Source organism: Morone saxatilis, unplaced genomic scaffold, assembly GCF_004916995.1.
Source record: "Morone saxatilis isolate NCDOM2014 unplaced genomic scaffold, NCSU_SB_2.0 Contig12, whole genome shotgun sequence".
In the NCBI taxonomy this organism is placed as follows: domain Eukaryota; kingdom Metazoa; phylum Chordata; class Actinopteri; family Moronidae; genus Morone; species Morone saxatilis.
The window spans coordinates 17,387,368-17,393,485 of record NW_023339674.1 but is presented as its reverse complement, the minus strand read 5'-3'; positions in this window follow the sequence as shown (position 1 = coordinate 17,393,485).

Sequence of the window (6,118 nt, the reverse complement as noted above, 5' to 3'; positions counted from 1 at the left end):
GTTACACACTGGACATTTAAAACAAAAGGGGAAGCAGTCACTATCCCTACTAGCAGGACTGGAGAGGAAAACAAGGGCCTCCGCTTGTCCGAGGCCAAAAGGTCCACAGGAAACCCAACTGACCTGAAGCAGACCTCGGCCTCCACACAGAAGAATGAGAGCTCCTAATTTAATTCTTCTGATATAATTTCCACATGCATACAATTCCTGCACAAAGAGAGATAATAAGTGCCAGCAGTGTGTGATATTCACACATTTGCCACTGGATATCATTTTCAAAATGTGTGACTCCATCTAAATGTTAGTATCAGACAGCTTTAAAATCTAACACATACATTAGACTCTTTGTTTGGATAAGGAATAGCACCATAAACCCCCTTGAATGAGGTGATCATTTTTGGTAAGACCTATCAAAATACACAATGCATTTATCAGTGTTGATATGGTTGAAATCTATTATCATGTCAAACAATATAATAAATCACAAAATTACAGTGTAAACCCAGAAAGCAGTGTTTTATTTACAGCGTTCAGTCACTGCAGCAGAACATTCAGCTTTTCCAGGCAGACGGACACAGTGACAGAACCAACAGCAAGACAAAGTGGCATTTCCCTGCTGCCCCGCTGGTTTCACATCACAGATTGATCTGGTAGAATAATGGGTCTCAACATTTTTGACTGACAACCATTTAAAATGAAACAATGTCTACTTGAGACTCTTTATCACTGCTGACATATGACAGAGACCTGAAACACAAAAAAAGTAAAGAATAGAGGAATGTGTATGTAGGATAAAAACATCTTTCTACTTCCATATCACACAATTATGTTGCAGTTTTGTTGGTGGGGGCACAAACTTCCATGTTGGGAACCACTAAGATAAAACATGCACGCACCCACTGTAATTCATTAGCATCTAACAGTTGGTGTGATGCACATGAAGTAAGATTAGATCTTATTTTTTGGAACGCTTGAACACTGATGTGAGAAAGCTCTTCGTAGTTCAGAAATGTGACGTTTTAACAGTTCATTTGGCATATTTGATCTGCTAATCCCATTAATGTGGTATGCAAAGATATTACATGTGAATGACAAATGCAGGATTTTTAGTCATCAAAGGGAACAGGGGGTGATTTCTTAGCGTTACTGGCAACGCTGGCAATACTTGTGATTCTTTATATAACAAAAGAGATATCATTGCGTAAGTGGGTTAAATGAGTCAGTGATGCTGAGCTAAGCAGGGAAGAGGTTGGTGACTAACGCTGCTGTGGTAAGGCCGTGTCCTTTTGACAGAGACCAGTGTCACACATACGCACATTTACGCATGTTGTACATAATCTACACATACACACACACACAGATATAGACAGATGCCATTTCTGAAGCATGTTGTTGTATTTTAAATGGTTCTTTCTGATTCTTTCCTTCCAGGTAACTCATTTGCATTCTATATGAAAATCAACTTTCAGAGAATTGAACCATCACACTGTTCATCATCCTCATGGGGAAGAAATCTGACTACAAATCAAACTGTGCATGAAATATGCATTATCAAGTAGCAACACGTGTGCATGGATGCACATGTTTGAAAAGGCAGCAGAAAAAGAAAAGGAAATGTAAAATGAAAACATTATTCTAGTAACACACACTCTTTTGTTCTTCCTTTTCTCAGTGATCCAGAGAAAGTGTCTGTTGTCTCCCTCTGTTCTCTTCCTCACACTGATAATGAGTAACTGTTCAGTGTCTACAAGAGCCCCCTCAGACATCTACTCAGTGAATAAGTGTGTGTGTGTGCACGAGGCAGGGAGTGTTGTACTGTCAGTACAGAAAAGGCTCTGGTTGCACTTGGCAGACAATGGATGGACGGAAAATGAATCTCAGTTTAAACCGAGAATTAAACAAGAAGAGAAAATGAAGAAACTAATATTTGAGTGCATTGTGTGTGTTATGTTCTTGGTAACCAGCAGAGAGCAGTGTGGAGACATGGAAGCTCAACTACTTCTACATCGCTATGTTTCAGAGGCAAATATTGTTCTTTTTACTCCACTACTAATGTGTTTGTAAGATATGGTAGCTACTTTCTTCTGACTTTTCAGATTAAGCATGCCTTCCAAGCATACAATTTGTATATTTGTAATACCTGTCTGGAGCTGTACAAATACACCATTATAAGTAAAAGTCTCAAATTCAAAATGTTACTTAAGTAAAATCATTAGCAAAACGTAAAAGTATGCATTATTGTAGAATATTATATTTTTCAGATTTTATCACTAATAATACATGTAAGAGCATTTTAATGTTGTAGTTTGTCCAGGTGCTTGAAAGTTGCCTGTCATTACCTGTGGAGGTGGGCTGCCGAGGATGTGCAGAGAATTCACTCTGCAAAGCATTTACACCACTGGGCATCACCGGGGAGGCAAAGAGGAAGGCCATCAGATCTGCTATTGAAGCTGCAGAGAAAGCCACTAGGTGGCTGTAGATCAAGAGGGCAGATCCGTGGGGTGAAGGCTGCTGGCACACAAGCTGGGCTCTGATCTGACCCTGGCTGGGTTTGCCTGGGCGAAGGTGTCTGATGTTGAAAGACTCAAAACACCTGATGACACCAGGTGCTATGACTGATGATGTGTCCCAGCGCATCTGCAGGATGTATCTTTTATCTAGTGGTGTAAAAAGTACAACATTTCTCTCTGAAATGTCCTGGAGTAGAAGTGTAAAGATAGGATAAGAATGTACAGTATGTCCAAACTGTAATTATATACAGTACTTGAGTAAATATTATTCCGTCATTGTGCATCAGTACAAATAATCCAATTGATTTTGTTGTGGCCTTGCTGCTTTTACTCTGAAAGGATCTGAATGCTTCTACTACCACTGTGTTTTTTTATCTCATGTAGCAGCATGAGATTCAGTTATACAGTATTTACTATATTGTTCAGTAGAGACTTTTTGTGCGCCACTGTTTGGGACTGTGAGGGAGAAAATTAGAGCAAGAGATTGAGGTTTTGTTTGTATTCACCCCGGCTGAAGGGATCTTGAGTGTGTAGTGTGTATAACAGAGAGAGTGAGTGTGTGTGTGTGTGTGTGTGTGTGTGTGTTGTCAGAGTTTAGAGAGCTTTGGCTGCCCAGCTGTGTAAACTGGTGCTGGCCACACTGCGACTGTGTCAGCAAACTCAGACGGAGGCAGGAGAAAAGCAAGAAAAGTGAAGGGAACACTGAGGATTTTACTTAAAAATGAACACAAGTTGTACAGACGGGTGAAATATATGTGTGAGTGACGTTAATAGAAAACAAATAATTTAATGATAAGTAATAATCTTGAAAACATAATGCTCTCATGTTTTAATTTCAATTCCTCATATCTGTCGCTGCTTTGGCAACAAGTCCAGTGAATACCACCAAACTGGGCTAAAGTGAAGTGACTGAGAGAAAGGCACTCAACAACAGAGAGAGGAAATGGAGGAAGGAGGGGGAGAGGAAGGCAGAGAGTGGAGACCGGTTCACTGCAAGTCCATCCACACAGCGAGAAGACAAGGCGGCGTGTTTACTCACTCTTCCTGCCTATCATGCCCCCATTCATTCCCAGCAGTCATGGTCAAATGACATGTTCTCCGGACACTTCAGCTGAGCTCCATTGAGGCTTTATCTGGTCTGATTAGAGAGGCATTTTAATGTTTGATGTTCAGTTTTTTTTATCCCAGTCATGAGTCATTGCTAAATATAAGCATATTTTAGGTGGAGTCTCATTGCATTTTTGTGTGTCAGGGCTCCAAAGGAATTTTGTCATGCTGAGTCAGAGTGAAGGTCTGAATCACAGCTGCGACACAGCTGAAGACTGAGGCAACTTGATGCCACAACAGTGTTTTCTCTTTGGTGCGGAGCTGGCAGTGATTGAAAGAGAACACCGCTGGCAAACTCACCAGTGGAAGATCCTTTATTAAGTAATAAAAGTAAATTTTGTGGAAAATGGACCCTGTGACTGATTATAAACAACATAAGCAGATTGTACTCTCATACATCATGCTGGAAATATTTGCCTAAATTTCCTCAGTCACCATCGTCTTTCCTAAATGTTAAAATATTTCTCCCATCCGAAATAAGAGCCAAACTAATCTAAAACCATTACTGGCGTGTGCTAAATATATATTATGCTATAATGTATAGATGAATACAGTTGAATGATGCCTCTGTACCCCGGTCTACCTGAAATAGCAGTCATGGTCTGAAATCTACAGCATAATGCAATGTACTCTTCTATTTAATTAACTGATTAATTAAAATTCCATCTAAAACAGCATGTTACTGGATAAGATAACCATGTATATTAAAATATAATATGCATGGAATAATGGAATTATACAGGACTTATCTTTACTTTGATATCAGGATGATAAATCAGCCATTAGCCACCTTGCTCTCTAAATATTAGCATCGGCATTGGCCATTGAAAAACCTGTATAGGTCGAGCATTACTTTATATCTAGGTAGCTAGTTAAGATTAGTTTGGGGTCCCAGTTGCAGAAACTACTGAGCCCAAAATCTGAAGGGCCACGAGACGATTAATGGTGTAAGAAAGATGAAAAAAACAAATTCTGCTACACAAATCTGTATTACATTTTTTTCTTTATCTTATCTTTAATGTTTTTGTGAAATATTTTATTTAATTTAGGCCTGAAAGTGTTATATAAATAAAACCGTCTGAGAAGTACAAAGGGGAATTGTCTCTTTGATGATGATTTGAGATATGGGAAACGAGTCTTTTAAATACTATTGTGTTTTATTAGCTTTTGTGTAAAATCCTAATAATAAAAATAACTAGTGACTATTACATATTTCTCTCACAAATTTATTGGAGTAGAAGTATAAAGTAGTATAGAATGGAAATACTCAAGTAAAGTACATGGCACTACTTTCCATGTGTGACCATGAGTGTGTGTGAGTGTGTGTGTTGATCCACGTCCCTCTGCTATGGAGCAACTTCACCGGATGCTCCTCTGACATTGGTGTTTTTCTAATGGTTGTTTATTTACCTGAGAAAACAGGATGACAAGTCTGACTTCACAGTGCAGCTTCTAACTGTAGGAAGCAACTTTATTCACACTTTGTACAACATTAACTGTTGAATCTACATCTACGGTGTGTGTGTGTATGTGTGTGTGTGTGTGTGTGTCGCAGCACTGCCTGGTTCCGGATAATCCTCCTCTCAGCAGCGGCAGTGTTTTACACATGACTGGTTCTTATTCCTACCCTGAACTCGATCACACGCACACACACATGCACACATGCTCTCCATAACTGTTACACATTTATTATAGTTTGACCTTTGCCCTGCTGTCACAAATGTCACCAAGCTGTTCTCCTTAACAGACAGCATCAGTGAATCAGTAACTTTATAACGGCATGTACATATCTAAACACCTGAAGTAGTTAAGTTTGATGTTTAAAATTGTTTGAATGTTTAATTCAAAAAACGTGAGTCGCATTTTACAAGACTAGCTAAAGGATCTCAAATGGCTTTAGGGACAAATTATATCAAAATCCAGCAACGGTGATGACTCAAAACAATGAGAATAAGATTTTAAATATGTTTGAAGATTTATGAGTGCTGTTTGGGATTCAACAGGACATAAATGAGTCCCTCCATCATGGAAAACATCTGCTATTGTTAGTAGTTCTTAGAACCTCTTCCATAACATCCTCCTTTCTCTCTCAGCTTTCCTGTCTGTCTTTTCTTTTCTTCACATTCTTCCACAGTCAAACTCTCTTTGGTCAGTGGGGGCTGGGCCACCGAGTGTTAGCTCCTCCCCCCTCTGGCTGGGATGAATGCAGGGGGTGAGAGAGAGAGAGAGAGAGAGAATGAGGGAGAATGAGAGAGAGAGACAATAGACTTTAATCACTCATGTGGTTCAGAGCTGTTGGCAAGCCAAGTTCCACATGCGCTGAGAGAGGGGAAAAAAAACAGAAGAGGGGAAGATAGAACCAGGAAGGGAGAAGACTGAGGTGGACAACTTAAGAGGAGAGTTATCATTAGTTACACTTCTGAACTGAAGACAAGTCTACAGCCAGACTGAGGAGGAGGTGACCAAAACATCTGGCAATCAAGACCTAAAGGAGCAACCGT